The sequence below is a fragment of the Ochotona curzoniae genome, unplaced genomic scaffold, assembly GCF_017591425.1.
Source record: "Ochotona curzoniae isolate NIBS_2020 unplaced genomic scaffold, NIBS_Ocur_1.0 contig_4612, whole genome shotgun sequence".
NCBI lineage: Eukaryota > Metazoa > Chordata > Mammalia > Lagomorpha > Ochotonidae > Ochotona > Ochotona curzoniae.
The window spans coordinates 4,057,794-4,080,911 of record NW_024466343.1 but is presented as its reverse complement, the minus strand read 5'-3'; the positions used below and the strand labels follow the sequence as shown (position 1 = coordinate 4,080,911).

Below are 23,118 nucleotides of genomic sequence, written 5' to 3'. Positions count from 1 at the left end.
TGGAAGAAAAATGACAAGTTAAAAATCTTATGCTAGTATTGACATTATGGTATAGTGGTTAAGATATTGATGTCAGCATCCCCTACGTGCAACATTTAAAGATCCATGTGCTCTACTCCTGATCCAGCTTCATGCTAATGTGGCCAGGAAAGTATCAGAAGATGACCTGGATGTTTGGTCTCTTAAACCCATGATGGAGACCGCAAAATAAACTACAAGCAACTGGTTTCAAACCAGCACAGCCCTCACCATCACAGCTATTTGGGAAGTGAGCCAGCAAATGGAAGTTGCCCCTTTCTGTCTGCCTGTCACTGTCTGTGCAACTGCCTTTCAAACAAGCAAATAAAATCATTTTTAAAATCTGCTGTTCCTATTTGGATAAAAGCAAGATTTGTGTATTTTCCTGGGTCACATAACTTGTGAGGTGGTTTTATTCAAATCTTATTCAACATCTCCAAAATTCAGACATTGCACTTGTGGTCTTTAAATAGCAGTTATTCCAAGCGAATTCCTTCTTTGTGAAAAGATCCTGGACTATATTCAAGGTATTTCTTACAACTCTTTTCTAACTCATCCTTCTCCTTCTACCGCATGAGACCACAACACTCATCCTCTTCACAGGATGCTGAAAGAGACCAGCCCGTAGTGGGGGAAATAAAGCTAGTTTCATAACTCCTTTATCTTGGACGTCATAAGCTCTACAGTATGAGAAAACGGATTTCTGGTTTTCATAAATTACAGTTACCTAGTCTTGTTTTATAGCAACACAAATAGGTTAGCAGTAGCTTCATGGTTACGAAGTACATATTTGGGAATGAAAAGCACAGCTCTGTGTCTCATTGCCTGTGTTATCTAAATGTATGCTTCTAATAGTGATGCTAATATAGTAATGATCAAAATTGTTACACAATGACTACCACAACCAAGAACACAACCAATGACAGCAGACCCATGGAACTGCAGTTCTGTACCCTGGATATGTTTTGCAGTCAATTTAAAAATTACAAGAAAATTATTTCATTGAAACAGCTGCATTGCAACAGAACATTCAATAGCATGAACAAGATTAGCTTGTGAGATCTGGGGAAATTCAATGGATTTTAAACCAAAATTGGTCTTTAAAAATTGAGTTTATTCAGCCATGTGCCTGTGCCTAAAGTTTTGAAATTCCATAACCCTATGATTTCAAGATTATTGACATCAATCTTAGAAAAATTATAGCTCCCATTGTATCTTCCACAGATTTATGCAAGTCAAGTAGTTAACCTCTAGGAAAAAAATGAAGAGTACAGTACTAACATGTTAACAGTACTTTGGTAAATACATTAGGCTAAACCATTACTAATGGAGGGTTGTAAAATATATAAGTAGTTAAAACTATAAATTGAGCCAAAGTCAAACCCCTTTTCTAGTGGTTAAGATTCTTGCTTCTCATGACATAAACTAGGCTTGTTTTAGTATCTAGGTCCTGGTTCCAGCTTCCTGCTATGGCAGTCCCTAAGAAACACTGCTGGAGATCCTAGTAATTAGGTTTCTGCCACCCACCTGAGACCTTGACTGAGTTCCTACATCTCAGCTTTGGTTAACCCACCCCTGGCTTACATAGCCATTTAGGGAGTGAAAGTGAAGTTAGGTAGTCTTTCTCTCTTTCTCTCTCTCTAAATAAATAAAATTGAAACAAATTACTTCTTAAATACAACATGTTCACACATATATCATACATTTGTCAGATGAATACCATAAAGAAAAAGCTAGAAACACCCAAGTGGGACTCTTATGGCCTTATATTACAGTTAAATCCTTAATACATACAAATAACACATTTCCACAAAACATATGATAGTGCCATGGAGAATAGCAAAAGGTGAACATATGTTTTTTCTTTATTTTTTTTAAGAAAAAGTAATCAGATTTTCCTAGAATAAAAAAAATTATAAGCCTTAAAATTAAAAATAAAAATGTCTATGCACTGTTTCTCCTTTCTGTCCAAATGTGAGAAAGCAATAGTTACACAGAATAAGCAGCTCTTCCTTTCTCTCTTCTCTCTCTCTCTCTCACATACAGTGTGTGTGTGTATGCAAATATATATATATATATATATATATATATTTATATATATATAATGAATACTTCTGAGCCAACTTTCTGCTGCCACAAAATCTGAGAGGTAGGGAGTGACTGTCCAGAAGCTTAGATCCTTGTCATCATGTGAGATTCCTGAATGGCATGCCAGGCTCCAGGCTTTTCCTGTCCTGCCATGACTGTTCTAGGCATTTGTGAGTCAACTGTCATAGACTGGTGATAGTTCTATATCTGCTTCTCTGTCAATCCATCTGTGCCTTAATCTGTTAAACAAGATGAAATTAAAAATATTTAATATTTTACAACAATATTTAGAATTTAGGAAATATCCATGTCCACATTCCATGACTAATTACTTCTGAGGTATTTCAATATCCTTCCCCCAAAAAATCAGGGTATGTCTTGAACAACTGCTAACATAAACGTATAAATATTTCCAAGCATGAACTCCATATTGCGGCATCATCATACAAAAATTCAGTAAAACAGAAAACCATTCAAATGGATATGTTCATGTTAACCCTAGAGAAATAGTTTTTCCTCTATTTCAGAGTCTGATAGATTAAACAGATATCGCAATGCTATTATGTTTCAAAACATTCAGTATGAAAAAATCAGATCTTTTGAACCTTATTATACAACTACGAAACAAGTGATAAACTCAGAATAACAGGCTTGAAAAATAAATTAAAGATTAAGTGGATAAACAAACAGTCACCCTGATCCTATTGTGGGTGTGATTGGATCATTTAGAAATGGCTGTTGTTACTGACCTTGTTCATGACCTTGTGAAACTGTCTCCTCTAGATGAAGGTGGCTATATCCTGAGTGATAGACACAAATGAATCAAGTTCTAGATGATAGGCTGGAGAAAATCAGTGGAAGTTTCCAGAAATAGTCAAACTCCTTTAAAAAAACATGATTGTATACAATTTAAAAATAAAAGAATTCTAATAAAAGTAAAGTTTGAATTCAGAGTTACGAGTTACTGAAATGTCCATTTGTCATACTATTCTCTGAGTTTTTGTTAGTCTTCTTGGAAGGAAGCTGTTTGCATTCAGCTTCTTTCTAAATGCAGAGCCAGAGAATTCAATGGCTAAATAATTTGTGCAAAATTGACAATGTACATTAACACGTGTTTTTAAAAAGCAAAATATTCCAAAATCTATCATCCTACATTTTTTTCATTTCTTAGTAATTATTGTGTCTCCCAGGTAGGTATTTTGTGAGAAATAGGGAAGGTCAGAAAGTTTTAGATCACTTTAAATCATGCCATTATTGTGATTTTATTTCCAAAATTTGAAACTTGACATTTTTCTACCATTCTGAACTTATTTTCAAATTGTTATTTTTCTTTTGTTCAGTTTGATGTAGCTTGATCACCCAATTAGAAAAAGTGGATGAATAAATGTCTTCAGAATATGAGTGAAAAATCAGCTTCGGGTGGATCTTATTCCTGCATATTTCCTGCTAGAGAGCTAGTAATCATGGATATCATTTACAAATCTTACAGAGGGAGAGCTCCTCATTTTTGTTCCTTCTGTTCCAATTGTTCAAATGCATATTTGGAGGTGTGAAAACCAGCTGCCAAATGTGAAATGACCAGATGTTCTGTTACATGCAGTTGCTAACAGCAGAGCATTTAATTCTTAAGGTTGAATTTGTCGATATGTGAAATATAATTGGTATTATGAAGGTGCTTTACATTGCTGGTTATCCTTTTGCAACTTTACACAGTAATAAAGTCTACAGAGACATGTTCGGTAACCATGGCTTCAACTGTTTTATATATAGATAAAGGAATTAAAATGCTATGATTAAAAAATTAGAAAGTATTGAGTCACATACATTTAATCTTATGTGGTGCTTTTTAAATTAACTCATTTGAGAAACAAACAAAAAGAAAAGAAAAAAAGAAAGAAAGGGGGTAAGAGAGAGGGAGAGGGAAGAGGGAGAGACCCAGACCCACTACTCCATTCCACAAATGCCTAAAGTGTTGAAGACGGGAGCTGGGAAACCAATCCACGTGAGCCATGTGGGTAACAGGAACTAAACTATCTGAGCCATCATCTGTTACCTCTTTCAATGAACAATGACTGGAGCTGGGACCAGGAGCTAGGCACTTGAAGTGAGGATCACATCCAAGTCCTCAAATATAAGACACATATATTCTAACTCATGGCTTAATCACAAGGCTGAAGACTTGATCCAAATATACAATATGTTACAAATTAGATACGTTTTACTGTCCCAGAATTTAAACCCAATCCCTATATTTTAAAAGCATGGCCCAGACCCAAGCATTTTCCCTTAGCCCCAAGTGTCCTTGTCTATCTCCCATAACAAATAATTTCTTTGCTTGCCCTTGATCAAATGGAATTTGCTAAACTGAGAGAAGGGCAAACAGATCCTAGAAGACCCCAATCACAAAAGTATCCTCTTACTCATAGATAAGAACCTCAAAAGACAGTGTTGTATGGAAGGAAATTTTAGAGAATATTTTAACCACATTTATGTAATCCCCAATTGGCTAGAGCCCAACAGACCATCATTAATTCCCTGAAGATCACATTTCTGACCAATCAGAAACAATGTATATCGTATGTCTAAGCCCCAATCTTTCTATCTATAACATCTTTCATTACTAACTCTCCAGGGAAATCTTAGAATTAAGCAATATCTTCCTGACTCCTTGCTCTGTGCTTTGCAGTAAATGCCTGTTTTGTTCCAGCACCTGATGTCAGTTATTGGCTATCTGATCCATCTAATCTAATCCATTTCAGAGATTTTACAACAATGCCTCTAACCAGTTTGGGATATTACTAGGCAACAAAATCATAGAAAACATTAGTATAAAATTAGTAACTGGTTAGCACTTTCAATGCTTATTAAATGATTTATATACACCTTAATTAATATCACATAAATTAACATCATGTATTTAATTTGGTTACCAAAATCATAATATCATATATGACTTAACTGCCAAAATCTTAAACCTAGAATTAAGAAGTTGGGGGAAAAGAGATGTGCATTTAATTAATTTTATATGCCAGAATAAATAATCATAACCTTAAATTCACATTCTCATCTAATCACCATGATTGTCTCATTGCATGTAATGATCTATTGAGATAATTTTACATTTAGCTGTGATGAAATAACAACCAGATAAGCAAAAATATCGTGAAAAAAGTGGATCACAGAAAGAAAAAGTTTGAATGTGCTTTATTGCAACATGTTGAGAAATGAGCCTTGCACTAGCTAATATTTTCAAAGTGCTGGAGCTAGAAAGCTACAGTGTGAGAGAGCACTGATAATCAAACCAACTCCTTGAATTTTTAGCAGAGGTCTGATTTATGTATGTGTGTGCAGGAGCCACCAGTATCACAGAACTACTATTGAAAAATAACGTGCGTGTGTGTGTGTGCACACATGATATTTATTCCTTTTAAAACATAATGCACATTAGAGTTCACATGAGAACAGAAATAATTCCTGTTCATGTTAAACATATAATTTCTAATACATAGACCATGAAATAGATTCTTCAAGAAGTATCACTGCACAAAGGATTTTACCATGCGCCCAATCAAGAAGTAGTTCTAAAATAAAGCCTTACTGTGATACGAAAAGTAGACTAAAGGGGAACAAACTGATTATAAGAAATTTAAATACCAATTTAGAAATAAAACTTGTGACAGGGCTCAGGTCGGAGGCTCTGATAGGCATGTCTCGGAACCAGCTGGGTAGGTTCATTCTGGGGGCCAGGTTCCAGGCATCGGAGCTTGGGTCAGATGGCCTTTTGTGACAGCGGCACTGAGTCAGGCCCTCAGGCCACCCAGAGATGCAATTTTGAGGGGAGAACACGAGGATATTTATAGGTCAGACTGAAGCACTTAAACTTGTGGGAGACCAGAGCTGGGGTAATTAGGATTGACCAATGCCAAATAACAATAATGCCTGGACTGGCGGCCAACCTGGCAGTGCTAGCTCACAATACCCACTAGTGAGAATCAAAACAGTGGCAGAAAATGTTAGACTGAGCCATGATGCTAAGTAGCATGTGAGAGAATTGGGTCTAGAAGCAGATTCTGTGGGGAACATGTGGGTCCACCCCTATAATCTGCAATTTCAGCTGGTTTTCTTGGGAATTGGTGGTGGTGACAGGCTGAATGAGGCATGAACATGAAACCCTCTAACACTCATGGGTACTGGGGTTGGGTACTGGCTGGGTTGGTTAAAGCTGCAGAACCTGCAGGCACACCCAAGAATATAGTGTAGGGTGGGCCAGGCCACAATATCCACTGCTCATCCATACTGGACACAGGGACTGGTCTGTGCTCCATAAGTACCTAGCACCTGGGTCTGGTGGCAGAACTTAGGAAAATCCTCTGGTGGGCTGTTCCTCCTAATGGCGAGCATCTGTTCAGGCCAGGTTGTTGGTCACACTAGGTAGGGTAGCTCCATCCATTGACAAGTGTGTGGGTGGATTTTGGAAGGGGATTAACTGGGCAGGGCCAGACCAATCTAAGCTCATTGGGAAATTCAGAACCGAGGCTGGAATGCAGGATATGTTGGACTGAGTTATTACACCTACTAGTTTGTATGTGTCAGGGATAGGACCATACTGGGCAGAGCCAAGCTGTAGCACTTTTCAGAGAGTGTTGGGAATGAGGGTGGGCCAGGTCAGGCCAGGCTGTAGCATCTATCGACAAGGGTCAAAGTAGGGGATAGGCTGTGCTGAGCTGGGTCAGAGTAACCACTGGCATGTACAAAATCTGTGGCTCAGAGCAGGCCTGGTTGTGGAGCTAAAGGGACACCCTGGCTGTATTGTAGTTACCACTGATGAGTGTGAGAAACAGAATGTGGGTGGTAGTGTGGGATGGACGTAGTTGCTGTGTTGGAATGGGTTTGGACTTGGTCTGGGGCATGACAGACTGGGCTACAATTTTAGCACCCACTGGTGCTCTTGAGCACCAGAGTAGGTTTTGAATGAGCTGGGCTAGGTTTTGGCTCCCATTGGGCCATGTGAGGGCTGTGTCAGAGCATGGACTAGGTGTGACTGGGCTGAAACTCCTAACAGTAAAAACCAGATTGAGTGAAGGCCAGGTCAGGAGACAGACTTTGTCAGCCCAGGTCAAAGACCCTCTTGTGCATGTGAGATCTGCCACTGTGCAGAGACCTAACAAAGTACTTGGAGAACTCATTTGTCAGGGTGCAGTTCCTGCAGGTGAGCACAGGAACCAAGGCAAGAAGTCCAGACCAGATCAGCTTCCAGTTCCAGCAGGCATACATTTAGCTCAGGTCTGGGCAATGCCAGCTCATCGCACCTGCTGTCAGAGCTGAAAATCAGGATGGCTTATAGGAGAGTTGGGTCTGGCCACATCACCAGCCAGTTCACATTAGGGTTGGGACTTGGGGGTTGACTATGCCAAGTTAGGCTCCAGCTCCAATAAGCGCAAGCTGGAACAGGGACAGTCCAGGCCAGACTAGGCCAGGCTACAGCACTTGCAGGCAAATACTGAAGTGAGATGGGCCATACCACATTGTGCCACAGTATCCACTAGCACACGAAAGATGGGGACAGTGTGGGAGCCCAGTAAGAGAGTAGTAAGGACCCCCCCTTGCAGGGCCACTGCTCCTGCTGCTGAGCATGAGGTTTATACTGGGGGCAGACTAGGCTGGGCAGGGCTACAACACTTGTTGGTCTACATGTTAACTTGGTGAGTGGGAAGAGTCAGGCTGTCTGATTATATCCACTGGTAGAGGTATGAGCCAGAGTAAGGATAGGATGGTTGAGCTTTGCAATAGCAACAGCTGGCAAGTGCTGGAACTTGGGGCAAGTCCTGTTGACCTAGAGTGCAGAACCACTAGGTGTGTGCAAGATCTGGCACAGAGAGTGAGTCCATTGGGTAGGAGGGTCTGGCGATACTCTAATGGGCTATGGGTTCCACTGGTGAGCATCAAAACCAAGAATGGGGGTTGGCCTGTCTGGACAGGTGGTAGTACCCATTGGCACCAGTGTGGGCTAGAGGGTGGAGTTGGTTGGGTTGAATCAGATCTGCAAATATCAACAACATTTCAGATTCATCAAAACCACTGAAGCAGAACTTTCAAATAATTCTCCACACTGGGGACCCTGGGATGACATTGGGTGGCTGTACCCCATCCCAGGGGACTGTTGCAGTTGAGAGGCTGGGTGTGGTTTCACCCTCATCTCTATTCGTTCCTCCAAATACAGAAAGAAGAAATAGAAAATTTGGAAACAATGGCCTCATCCACTTTCCCCTAATCCTTGATCCTTGCCACCCTAATCATCTATGAAAAATTACAAAAATATAATTTATTTTAGAAAAAGAATTGTGTTATTTAAAATGGATAAAGAAAAAATACTATCAGATTAGAAACTACACAGGAAATACCAAGTAGTTTGAGATAGCAATAATAGATTATATTAAAAATAAAATTTAAAAGAAAAAGACTGACACCCTCAAAAGTATTTATCAAGCACAGGGTACTAGTAATCTGTCTCCTACATGTGTGATTGGAATAGTATAATGAAGAAAAGGAACATAACTATAAACAACATAATTTATAAGATAATGAAATGTTCTAAACATGGTATGTATTATAAAATCACAGATCTCAGATTTAAAGGAATTCTTAGCAAAAGCATGAAGAAATTACATCAAAGTGTATCCTAAACAAGTATTTATACAGTCATGAATGCCAAAATATCCTAAAAGCAGTCAGAGCCAAAAAGGGGGGCCGGGCGAGGCATGTCCAGAGGAAAAATAGATAATGTCCAACTTCATATAACTGTGCAAAGCATAGACAGCCTTAAAGTACTGAAATTCTTTTTCAAAAATTCACCAAAAAGTACTTTAAAAAATGAATGTATAAATAATTTGGCTTCTCCCATCTTGAAAAACAAAAAGTTAGATAACTAATGAGAAGTATATCAATATAACAATTGTTAATGAAGTCCCTTGGGAAAAAAGAAAATTATAACAGATGGAAAGCTGAATCTTGAGAAGTGAAGAAAACAATAAAAGTAAATATATGTGCAAGTACAAAAGACACTTTTCATTTCGTGAAAAAAATTTTAAGAGTATAGCTAAATTTAAAGAAAAATAACACTGTATTTTATACTTTAAAATATATATGGAACTAAAATATTGCAATGGTAATAACACAAGTGCTGTAAAAGTAAATGAGTTTGAATCATATGAACTTTATATTATACATGATGTTTATAAAGCTGCATGAGTATAACTTTTTGCCTTAGTAAAATATAAGTTTTAAAGCTTAAAGTGATCTTTTAAAAGAGAAATGGTGTAGCCGAAGAAGCAATATCACAGATTAAATTTATTTCTAAATTTTGCTTAATCTAAACAAAAGCAGATAAAGAAGAGAAATGGAATGAAGGATTAAAGCTATAAGAAATCAGCTGGCTGAATGGCAGAAGTCAAGTCCATCATGCAGATACTAACATGAAACTAAAGTATACCAAACACAAAATTGACAGGCAAGAGCGAATGACTGAATTAAAATGGAAATTCCCAGCACTATATAAATATAGAAACAAATAAGGTTGTAGTAAAAATTATAAATGCAGTTAAAATACACAAGCAACCTTCAAAAGTAAGTTTGAACAGGTATAATTTTTTTCTGAATTTTAAAATCACGCTTAATTGTACAGATCTATTGGATAAATGTAATGTTTTTATTATTGTGTAAAATACTAATCAAGTTATAATAATTAACTTTCCCGTTTTGTGTCAATACTTACATTTAGAACATTTGAGTTCTTGCCATCTATTTGCTTATAAAATATTTCATAGACGATTGAAGACTCTATAGTAAATAGCACTGTGCAATATTATGACTCATTCTAATCGGCTGCTTTTGTGTCTGCTGTCCAACTTCTTTCCATCTTTCTCTCTCTCTCTACTATTCTTAGTCTAAATATGAGGAGGGATATATGGAGCTTCTCTTTTTGTATGTGACTCATTTCACTTCACATAATAATCTCCATTTTCATTCATTTTAATATAAATGACACGATTCCATTCCTTTTTTTTTTTTTGTCACCAAATAGTATTCTTCTCTACATTACAGTTTATATATCTATTCATCTGTTAAACAATACTTTGACTTGGGCCCGGAGCCATGGCCTAGGGGATAAGGTCCACACCTTGCACAAACCAGGATCCCATATGGGCTCTGGGTCTAATCCTGGCAGGCCCGCTTCCCTTCCAGCTCCCTGCTTGTGGCCTGGGAAAGCAGTCCAGGACGGTCCAAAAGCCTTGGGACCCTGCACCAATGTGGGCGACCTGGAGGAAGTTCCTGGCTCCTGGCTCTGGATAGGCACAACACTGGCCGTCGCGCTCACTTGGGGAGTGAATCATTGGATAGGAGATCTTCCTTTCTGTCTCTCCTCCTCTCTGTATATCTGCTTTTGCAATAAAAACAAATATTAAAAAAAAAACACAACACTTTAAATTAATTTAATTCTTGGCTATTGTCGATAAGGCTGTACTAATTTCTTTAATCAACATATATAAAGTTTTCTCTATTCTGTACATCCTTTTCAATATTTCCTTAATATTTATGTATTTATTATTTATTATTGAAAAGACAGATTCACAGAGTGAAGAGTGAGAGAAAAATGATGTTCCATTTACTGGTTCACTCCCCAAATAGCTGCAATGGCCAGACAGAGCCAATCCAAAGCCAGAGCTTCTTCCAAATCTCTCATGTCAGTGAAGGTCCATAAACTTGAATCATTCTTTGCTGTTTTCCAGGCCATAAAAAGAGACCTACTCCTCAGATGTAGGTAATGACAGTAGGTTGCCTTGTACCTAGGCAAGTGTGGTATTGAAAAGTAGCTAGTAGCTTGTAGACATTTTGGGCCTGGTTAACACCAAGTTTACATTAACTAAATTTATGCCAGCATAGTTGCTTACTCTTTAATTTCTCATTCTTCTTCTTCTTCTTCTTTTTTTTTTTTAACGTAAGTGGAGAAGGCAGAGAATTCCTGGCTGAGACATGCCACAACCCCCGGATTGGGGAGGTAGCTTCAGATTGTCCAGGGAAGTGGGACACGTGTTGCAGTGGGAGTAGCTGAGGCTAATTTTTACAGGGAAAGAATGGTTTCTAGTGTCTTCCATGATCTGTAACACTGCACTTGGAACCAGTTGAGGAAGCTGAGATGGAGTGAGTTAGTTAGGAAAAACAGGACATGTCTGGGTCAGGTCAGGTCAAGGCACTCGTCTATATAGGATATGTAGGCTAGGCCAAATAGAATTGCCCACTACCTGTTGGTACTCTTAAAAGCTGGGGTTAAGGGGCAGCCCTAACCAGGCTGAGTTGCAGTACCCACCTATGTCACAACAAGGAGTGGGCCACATCAGGCTGCAGCACCCACCAGATCATGAGAACCAGATATGGATGCACTCTGTAGGAAAATTGTGGACCTGCCTCTGCAGGACTGCAGCACCCACCAGTTTACATAGAGCTGGGGTAAGGCTGGGCCAAGCCAGGCTGGACCTTAGAGCTCACCTGGCAGGAACCCATTTGACACTTGTGGGAGCTACAGATGAGAGAAGGATGAATGGGACCAGGCTTAGCACCCTTTGGGACATGCAAGGGCCAGGGCTGAGGGAATTCCATGCCAAGCAGGGCCTCTGTGTCCATTTGCATGTGTAATATCCAGAGCTTCCAGCAGGCATGGTAGGAAAACTTGGGATACTTCCCTACTAGGCTACAGCTCCCATTGGAGAGCACAGGAGTCAGGGTGAGGGCAGACCAGGCCAGGTATTCAGTAGCATTTTGTGGGCCAGGTCTCAGGTCAGGCCAGTTTGAGCAAGGCCTCAGCATCTTCTGGCATGTAAGAGATCCAGGACAGCATCTGAGTCACCACTGTGTGGGACATGTTGCAAAAACCTGCCAACAAATGCAGAGACTATGAATGAGCCATGTCAAGCTCTCTCAAAGCACCCACCATCACACACTAGACCCAAAGCTGGGAACTGGCCTGCTAGGAAAATTCTGTGGACCCCTGCTGGAATACAGCTCCTGCTGGTCAAAGCAAGAGCTGACATTATGGTCAGATAAGGCTGGGTAAAACTGTAATACCCATTGGCATGCATGTGGGCAAGGCCTGGCTGTCTTGTACCAAGCCTTCCAGGCTCCAGCACCCAATGGCAATTATAAGAACCAGAATGAATGTGGGACAGGCCGGGCTAGGCCTTGGCATCTGTTTGTTCACATAAGAGATGGGTCTGCAGGTAGACCAAACCTAAATAGGCTGTAGCAACCATTGAGGAAAGCTGGGATGGCTACGGATCATTCATTCAGATTAGGCAATTGTACTCACTAGTGAATATCAGGGGAAGGGACTAGCTATATCAGTCTGGATAGCAGCACCAGCCAGCACATGTGAGAGCTGTTACTTGGGGCTGATCTGGTAGGGAACTTGGGGAAGCCCCTTGCTAGGACACTGCTTCCACTACTGAACATAACAACAGGGTATGGAAGCAGGCTAAACCAAGCTCATTTGTAGCACCTATTGGCATATATTTGAGCTAGGTCTGAGGGCGGCCAAGCAGGCTTATCTCACAGAATACACTGGCCTGAATGAGATACAGGACAGGGATCAGGTCAGATTGCATGAACCACAAAATCCACCAGTTCACATGAAGGCTAGGGATAGGTCAGGCTGGACCCAATAGTGGGACCTAACCAGAGGTTGCCTGGATTGAGCCAGGCTGTAGCATCTGCTGCCAAATGCAGAGACTAGAGATAGTTCATTTCAATTGGGATTTTGGCACATAAAGACCCGGTGCTGGGAGCAGCCCTGGTAGGAAAAACATTAGGGGGCATGCCTACTGGGCTATTGATTCCAATGATTAACATGAGAGCTGAGACTAGGGGCAGGCCAATCTTTGGATGGGGTGACTAGGTTGCTGTACCTATTGGTTCAAAAGAGAGCCAGAATGGGTGTGAGCCAGCCAGGCTAGGCTGCAACACTAGCTGACAAGTGACAGGATTGGGTACAAGTCTTATAAGGTTGGACTGCAGTACCCATGCCAGATGCAAGATTAGGTCCTGGGGACATGCAAGATTAAGTCCAGGGGAACTGTGAACACACCCCTGCTAAGCTGTACCTTCTGCAGGTAAGCACAAGAATTAGGAATAGAGTTGGCCAGGCTGGATAAGATGGCAACACTTGTAAATATACATGAGGATCGGATCTGGGGGCAGATGTGACTGAGCTAAACCACAGCACCCATGGGTGTCCACAAGAATAGGATGGGATATGGTCTGGGCTGGGTTGGGCATGGTAACATCAGAGGCTAGCACATGCAAAACACAGTGCTTGGGTCAGGCCTGTTGCAACTAATTGAGGGTCACCCCAGCTAACCTATGGCACCCAATCATATGCATTATGTTTGGGCCTGTGGTGGGTTGGCTGGAATGCTTGCAGCACCTGTTGGTTTGCATGAGATATGGGACTGGGTTTGAACTGGTCAGGTGACTGCATTTACGAGCATGTGTATTGGTTGGTGCAAGAAACAGCACCTGAGGTTGCAGTGTGTGGTGCCTACAGAGTCAAGTCTGAGATCACCTAGATGAAGTTTCTTGGGGGACTGTTCTAATATACCCCTGGACTCAAGACACTGGCACAGGACATGTGGTCTGATCTTGGAATGCATGTATTGGGACTGCGCCTCTTCAGTTTCTGATGACTGAGTGTGGGACAGCATGTACAGATGTGCAGCATATCTAGGCTAGCAGAGGATGTCAACTCCTTTGTTAGAGGATGGAAAGGATGGACAATTCTTCTGACCAAGCTTTGTACCATGCTCTAACATCTCCTGGACAAACATGTAGCATTGGTCTGTGGATGTACTAAGGTAGAGTTTGTGGAAAAATAGACCTCGGAAAGATTTTTTAATTTCTGGAGCAATTAAGCAAACAATTTCTCAGATTTATCAAAACAATTCAAGTAACATCATTGGAACACTCCTCACATCAACAGGGTCTCTAAGGTACCATCAAAGACCATCCCTCATCCTCAGAAGATGACATAATGACAGCAATTTAACAGTTAGTGGCCCCATGCTTCCCCATTCCATTGGGGCACAGGAGAAAAAACAAACTGCAACGTATGTCCCACCCATCTTCCTTCATACCTGAACCTCCACACCTTAATCAGAGACCCACATGTACATGCATCCCTCTCAACCATGTAAATAATAAAAGAAAAAGGATCAGAAGTGTAGCACTCAGGTCAGAAAGTAATGCTTATATAAGATGCTGGTGCCACAGGGTGGAAGATTAGCAATGTTAGACCACCAGAGTGGCCCCAAAAATCTGGCCCCTGAATTCTGCTATTGTGTAACAATACTATTGAGCCTGGAGATCAATTAATTAGTTAATTAATTATCACATTTTATTTTGCATTTGCCAGTACATACTTATAGAAATCACTTTACTTGTATATAGACATTTATAGTCTTTATTGCATTCTAAATAATCTTTTTGCATTATATCATATAAATTATCCTCAATTTTATCATTATAATTATTCTCAATTTATCTTATATAAATATTCCACATTAAAGGAAAATACACACACATACATATATGCATTCATTATCTACATAGGAAATAAATTCAAAAATGATTAAAATGGTTACATCTTAAAAAATTAAGAAATTCCATATTGTAATTTTGTTAGCATTTTTAATAAAGACAAATTAAAACTAAGATATAATAAAGGTAGCAATATAAATAGTAAATTATGTCTAAAAGCAAAATTCAAAAATACTTAAAAGAAGAAAAAATCAACATGAACACAAAACAATGTGATAATGACCATGTTCAGCATCCAACAAAAACTAATTGGTATAAGAATAAAGCAAGAAAATAAACAAACCACTCATATCTAGAAGAAAAAAAAATTTAATCACAACAGAGCCAGAAATTTATATCATTGTAAAGTGAAAATATAAAGAATTTAAAAATATTATTAATGTTTTCAAAAATACAAAAGCCATAAATATGATATGATAAGCCAAAGGCCTAAAAATATACTGCCTAGAATTATCTAAAATAAAATTTAGTAACATTAACCAAACCACTGTTAAGTAATGTTAAATTTGAAAATACTATTTTCAGTGAAGAAAAATTCTAGTATACAAAAAATCACAATTCAATAATGGGAAAAACAAAATTAGTAATTTAAGATCAGGGATATATTGGGAAATTTACTATAAATTATAAAATGAAGCTTCTCTGAGTGTTGGGCTATTGTCGCATGCCAGCATGCAACAATCCTACAGGAAGCGAGGCTGAAGGACAGATGAAAGGCTTATAAATGCAAGATGGAAGATAGATACAGTTCCATAGGCCCCTGGGATTGAGAGTGGGGACCAGGGCACTCAGACAAGGGAGTGAGTGAGTTGCTCCCAGAGAGATGGGTTTTGTTAGATTGCTCTCAATATGTCATGAAAAAGATCTGAGAGTCTTGTAAAAAGAAAAGAATCATAAAGCTCGCAGAAACATAGTAACATAATTAACATGGTCTTATTGTTACAGGTGGTAGGCCTTTCTCAGATTAGCACTCAACAACAAAGGCTTCCTTGGCACTCAGTCAAAATGAAGGTCTTTCATACACTGATCACCACTTTTCTCAGGCAGTTGACCACTCAGAGCTTGGCAGTGTCAATGCCAAGGGCAACCCTGCGAAGAACGTCTAACCTTGAGAAGACAAGAAGAGGTCTCACAGCCACTCCCCACTTGCCAAGGCCTACTTAATTCATAAGGATACTTAGCAGGCTGAACTGCAAAGAATTCCTGACAGGATAATCTTTTTTTTTTTCTTATGAATTTTTGAGATAACACATTTAACTAATATTACAGACAAAGGCTAAATGTTCCTAAGTAAAGACATCAAAGTAAAAAGACCTTAGTTTAGTAGTAATATACTCATAAGCTGGAGACAATGATCAAATGGAAAGGCACCCCTAAATATTTATATAAAGAGAAAAAGCAAGCCTCCCTCCAACTTCCTTTCTTTTTTTTTTTCTTTTAATTCTTACAATGACATACTTCAAGGTTCTTTTTAATCACAAGTTTAATTCTGCACTAAACTCCACTAAATGAGAAATTCACCAAGTGAAACATAGAAAAACACCTTTCCTCAAGAGTATAGACAAGGGACTATAAACAAGTGTCAATAATTCATTTTTTTCATGCAGAAATTACTAACACATAATCCAACAACAACAACAACAACAACAACAACAAAAGCTGGAGAAAGTAAGAATCAATAGAATTCCACTCCCTGCCCCTCAGCAAAAAACAAAGCCCAGGACCAGATGGCTTCACTGCAGAATTCTAGCAAGTATGCAAAATAGAACTGACCCCAAATCTCCACAAACTATTCAAAACAGTAAAAAGAGAGGTGATCCTTCCAAACTCTTTAAGACCAAAATCAATTTAATACAGAATCCAGACTAAGATACAACAGAGAAAGAAACTTATAGACCAATATCATTGATGAAGATAGATTTAAAAATCTTCAACAAAATACTAGCTAACGGAAAGCAGCAATCCTTGGCAAGCATGGATGGTTTAACCTATGCAAATCTATAAATGTGATATACCACATCAATAAATTGAAGAACAAAAATCACATCATATTGTCAATAGAGGCAGAGAAAGTATTTGATAAAATCCAACAGCATTTCATGCTAAAAACCCTAAGCATAGAAGGAATGTTCTACAAGTCAAAACAATTCATATAAAATCAATTCCAACATTACACCAACTGGGAGACTGGAAACTTTCCCACTAAGATCTGGAACTTTAAAATTTTCTGCTATTACTACTGCTATTCTGCATAGGACTGGAAGTCCTCACTAGAGCTGTTAGTCAATAAAAAAAAAAAATTCTAACTGGGAGAAAAGAAATCAAACTGTATCTATTTGCAGGTTATTTGATTCTACACATAGGAAAACCAAAAAACTTAATAAAGAGACTGTTGGGACTTGTAAGTGAGTTTAATAAGGTGACAGGATACAAAGTAAGTGAACACAAATCAATGGCCTCCGTACGCACAATAACTCCAGGGCTATTAAAAAGCTAGTCAGTGCAGTCCCTTTAAACAACAACAAAACGAGAATCCCTTAAATACCTTATAATAATCCTAACTGAAGATATGGAAAACCTCTATAAGAAGAATTATATAAAAAAGAAGAAGACTTTAAAAGATGAAGAAATAGGGCCTGGCATGGTGGCCTAGTGACTGAAGTCCTCACCTTGAATGTACCGGGATCCCATATGGGCACTGGTTCTAATCCCAGCTGCTTCACTTCCCATCCAGCTCCCTGCTTGTGGCCTGAGAAAGCAGTCAAGGACAACCCAAAGCCTCGGGACCCTGCCCCTGCTTGGGAGACCCAGAGGACCTCCTGGCTGCTGGCTTCAGACAGGACAGCAGCAGCCATTGTGTTCACTTGGGGAGTGAATCATTGGACGGAAGATCTCTCTGTCTCTTCTTCTCTCTGTATATCTGACTTTGCAATAAAAATAAACAAATATTTAAAAAAATGCAGAAATATACCACATTCCTGGATAGTCAAGAGCAACACCAACAAAATGTCTGTATTGCCAAAAGTATTATACGGATTCAATACAATCCCAATCAAAGTCCCAAGAACATTGATTACAGAGCTAGAAAAAGTTATACACAAATTCATCTGAAACTGCAAGAGACCATGAATAATCAAAACTATCTTGAAGATTAAGAATCTACCTGGAGGGATCACAACTCCAGACCTAAGACACAGATCTACTTAGTTTTATTAGAAAGGCAGATCACATTTACAGAAAGGAGAGACAAAGAGGAAAATCTTCCATCCACTGATTCATGCTTCAAATGGCGGCAACAGCTAGAGCTGAGCTGGTTAGAACCCAGAAGCCAGGAACCTCATTTTGGTATTCCATGCAGGTGCAGGGTATCAAGGCTTTGGGCCATCCTCTAATGCCTTCCCAGGTCACAATCAGGGTGCTGGATAGAAAGCAGAGCATGCTGGACATGAACCAGACCCACACGGAATGCCAGCACATGCAACAGAAGATTTAGCCACTGAACCACCAATGCCAATCCCCTTATTTATTAATTTACTCGCTTATTTTATTTGTTTTAGTAATTAGGAGAAATACATCGATGATATCTAAGTAACAATATTTAAATAAATTCTAAAGTTTGTTGCTATTAAATGGTAAAAAACACAACAAAAAAGCTCTAACAAAATGATCGCAGCTGGTAATTGTGGAGGAGGTGAAAGGGTTTCTTGGCACACCCACTTGTGCCAAGCGTGGGTGCCAAGAGCACCTGCGTCTGAGTCCTGACTCTTGATTGCAGCTGCCTGTTGCTGCATACTCTGAGTGGCAGCAAACTATGTCTCACTTACTCGGGTCCCTGACACGCCCACGAGATACTTGGTGAGAGTTGTTGACCCACTTTGGCCTAACACTGTTCTGGTTTGTGTGCACAACAGGGGAATAAAGTTACTTAGGAGAGATCTATTTCTGTGGTGACTGCTTCTGTCTTACAAACAACAAAACTAGTCTTTAATAATTCTTCAATGTTCTGTCTTTGTAAAATTATTTTTCAAATATGAACGATTGATGAAAGAGTGCTTGTATGTTATATTTAACAAATGCAGGGGTGATTTAGCTGATATATCAAAGAGTGTATCTAATATTTAATAAATCAAAAATGCCTTTATGTTTGGAATAGGAAAGGAAGGAAATGTTTGAAATCCCTGAGTGTACCTCTCGGATTGCATTCTTCTCCCAGTAAGTCAGCACTTCATTAAATTTGTGCATTACTGATTTTTTTTCCTACGTTTCATGAAATATAAATATTCACACAAAGTACTTTGAAATCTAGCCTTATTCTAAAAAGATGGAATTTACTAACATTTTTAGAATTGATTCATATAGAATCGTTGGCTTTGCTCATTTTCATTTTAAAGGTACTCTGTTATCTGAAGATAGCTAAGAATGTTTATTCTTCCTAATGACAGATATCTTGATTTGAGTTTTTAATTGATTTAAGTAAAAATCCAACATACATTCTTAAACAAATTTCTTGACTCAACTAATGTTAAAAATACAGAGGATAACAATGCAAACATATATTTTCTTAATTTGAATGATAAGGTATTGTTTTAGTTTCTGTCAATCATACGTTGTTTATTTCTGGCAGAATTAAAATATTTACAAATGCCATGATGAAATTACCATTGATGTTTTTGTCCGATTTGAAAGCCTGATTCAACAAGGATTGCATTTTTAGAATTTCTTATCTGATTGTTTAGAAACCTTAACATAATTGTTCATAAATGTTCATATATAATTTTACTTTCTTCACTTCTAAACAAGTTTAAAATATTTTATTTTCCAAAATTACTTCACAATATTCATAATTACATGTGATTCTTACAAAAAATGCAATTGTAGATAAAATTTTCATTTTCATTTGATTGGGACACATTGGGAAGATGATAAATCTTATTTTTGACAAGTCACCTGCACTGCACACTAACAATCAAGTTAATTAGAAATGGCATATTTGATCATCAATTATGTTAAGTTATGTAGGAAGTAAGGGAGGTTAGAAATTGGATATGATTTATCACATTACATGAAGTTGACTATGTCTGTTGGTTTTGACTGCCAACTAATGACTAGAAAAAAACATTGCCATTTTAAAAATTAATTTAAATTTAAAAACATGTGTATAAATCTGTTTCATATATTGTTAAATTCAGACAGGCATGTAACTTATTAGATAATGTCAAACTTTTTTCTACTGTTCTTGTGTGAAATTACACATGAGAAGGTCATAGAATGTAATTTAAAAAATAAATCCATAGGGTTGAAAGAATTTTGAAATCCTGAATAGGTTTTTCATACCATACATATTCCATAGATTTTATTGAAAACTGCTTATGCCTATGGCAGCAATATATGAGACACCCAATCCTTTAAAATGAATATTGTGAACTCCACAACTAATATTAAATTTTTTTTTTACTAGATGGTGGTAAAGATCTAATGTCTTATATTCAGCTTGCATTATAACAAAGGTTGAGTATCATTTGTTTGATATTTTCTAATCCGTGAAATGTATGTTAGATGCATACTAAGACTCTCAGGTATTCTGAAGAAATAAACAATGGGATTTACAATTACAGATTCAGAAACTTAACATTGACAGTCAAATTCCGGCACCACGGTTAATACTTGTGAGACTGAATCACATTTTTAAAGGACCTTTGCTTTCCTTGTTGTTTTCTGTCTATTCTAAATTTTTTGTTGTTATTTTGTTTTGTTTTGGGGGTGCAGGGCGCCTTCAGGGCGACTCTAATAGTCATTGCAGGAGAGGGTGGGGATCCAAAGCTGGAACTAAGTAAGGACCAAAGAAAGCTGCTCTCCCTAGTCCTGAAGGAAGTTTACTGTTCTTCTGTTTCTGCAGACCGCTTAGGGCTCCTGGCTGTTGTTCTGGTGACATTGGGCCCTGCGAGGAGGGATTTGGACTTCTGTCCCATGTGGGAGATTCAAATGGGAGTGGATGACCTCAGAGTTCTCGGCCTCTGAAGGCACTCCAATTCAGCGGAGACTCACATATACCTTACTAGGTAGGACATGAAAATAAGTTACTCCTAATTAGGGTATTGAAGATTTCTCTGCACATCCCTCCTAAACTGTTCTGTGCCTCAACTGTTGACATATGCCTTGTTAAAGTTATAAGCCAGTTTGGACTATCCTAAAATCTGTCAAGTTCAGTAAAAATTGTGCTTCAATACAATAAACTGCTAAATACAAAAATGAAAATAGACACGAGACAGCTGAATAGTAGCCTATAACCATTTTAAGGTGTACAGCAGCTGGTTCTGTATATAAACTAAAATTGAAATGTTAATGAAGTAGTCACAGGATGTGGTTAAGAACCTGCATTTTCTAACATATTAGTCACTCAATACCATGTCAATTAACCCCATAATGTTGTAAACAGCAGTTAATGTTATGGCTTTTAATTGGTCAGAACGATATTCTGCCAGCTCTGCTTTTAGACCAGAGATGGTCTCCCCAAGAAACTGTTGGATTGATCTTGACAATAAGATGCTGCACTCTATGCATAGTACATACTTGCAACAAAAGAAACAAGATGGGATTTGAACTGTAATACTGCAATAGGTGGAATAATCCGCCATGAGGGGAGGATGTGGGGGATTGGGGGAACCTCAGAACCTATGAAACAATGTCATAAAATGAATTGCAATAAAATTTTAAAAAAAGATCTTTGCTTAATGTTATCTCAGAAACTAAACTTCTCTGAAAACTGTTAAGAGGATTAACATTAATGTCTAGAATCCAAGGAATATCTATATAGTTACATTCATAGATGCCAATTATTTTTATTTCTTCATAAATTATTTTAATGTAGATTAAATATGCAGTATTTGTATCAAGAGGGGAAACAGAAGCTATTTCAAGAAAATAATGATATGTATGTGTAAATACTTTTTCAAATATTTATGCAAAACAAGAGATGTGACACTAGAGATACCGTATGGTTAAAAGAAAAGCATTCACAAATGAAGCTTATCAATCACAAATCTGCCTACATAACTCTGTAATAATAAATGGGAAAGTTCAACCCAATGAAGAGGGAAACAACAGCCTAATATGTCTTAGCTTTCTGAAATTGCAAGAAAATAATACTCTGAGTTCAAAGTGAGAAATAGGTATTTTAGTTGAATGTAAGATAATGGAAATTTAACAACTAAGCTTTAGAGAAGAATGATGGGAATAAAGGAATTTCTGGTGTTCAATTTCTCTTTATATGTCCAATTAACCTTTATTTACTGAGAAGCCATTCCAATTTGATTGACAGCTCCAAAGCTGGCACTAGTTAGAGGAGCTGACAAACTGTGCTGGAAAGCCATGCTTCATTAATACATCATTAAACACTTTAAATGGATTCCAATGGTGTATGTCTAAGGAAGGAAATAATTCAGCATTTGTTAGTTACTGACAGAGTACAGGATTAGAATTTACATTATAAGCCTTGCATTAAACATCTTAATGTGCCAGCAATTGAGCTACACATTACAAAATGATAGTGTATGTCATCTGCCTCTTTACAAGGGAAAGCTATAAATGTTAACGATTATACACTTTTATCCAGTGAAAAGGATAACATGGTCTAGAAAAGTATGCGTACAAATGAAATAAAACTAAGATTCATTTTTATTCTACATGTAATGGCGAGTATTTAATCAAATATTGTTTGATAACATGTGCAGCTGAAATGTACAATGATTTATATTTTGCTTTTAATGAACATACAATTGTGATTTGTGTGATTTTTACAAACCAATATATTTTTTCTCTTTATTTAGCATGCTAAATCACTTCTAGAGAAAATAGTAATTTTTAAATTTAGAAATGTTTACATCTTTAACATTGGACATCAACCTAAACAAGAGATACATTATTTATTGTTAAGTTTGTCACATTTACGCTTGAATCTGTGAAAAAATCTAAGAAGAAAGTATCTATAAATGTTTGTATTTCATGCATACCCACACATAAAACACACAACAAAATATTTTCCTAGAAATGTGGCATATATTTAGGCTGCAGATGGGGCCTGCCCAAGGTCAGAAAAGAAAACTAAGTTTGAAAATAAAATATGGTCATTTCCTTGTAACTGTCCATTTCAGCCCCTGTTCATCTGAATAGAATAAGGGATGTTAGTTATATCAACCATGAATACAACTCAATATGTGTTTGGAAGGAATATGAGGTCTATGCACAAAAAGTACTTAAATCTTATGAGTAACTATGTCTGCATATTCAACATTTTGCTTTTGAATCAAATTGAAACTTATACCAGCATACTATCTACAACTGTTGCTACTACTATTACTAATAAAAGTAATA

General features: G+C 37.9%; 1 long non-coding RNA gene across 3 annotated transcripts in view; it reads right to left on the bottom strand.

Moving 5' to 3' along the window:
* LOC121160983 overlaps positions 1 to 23,118 on the bottom strand; it is a 113,091-nt gene that overhangs the window by 28,909 nt on the left and 61,064 nt on the right. Inside the window, exon 4 of one of the 3 annotated variants that reach the window (XR_005884598.1) lies at positions 2,856 to 2,906. The exons of the other annotated variants lie outside the window; for them this stretch is intronic. This is a non-coding gene — a long non-coding RNA (uncharacterized LOC121160983). The remainder of the gene's footprint in view (positions 1 to 2,855; positions 2,907 to 23,118) is intronic. 3 annotated transcript variants of the gene reach the window in all.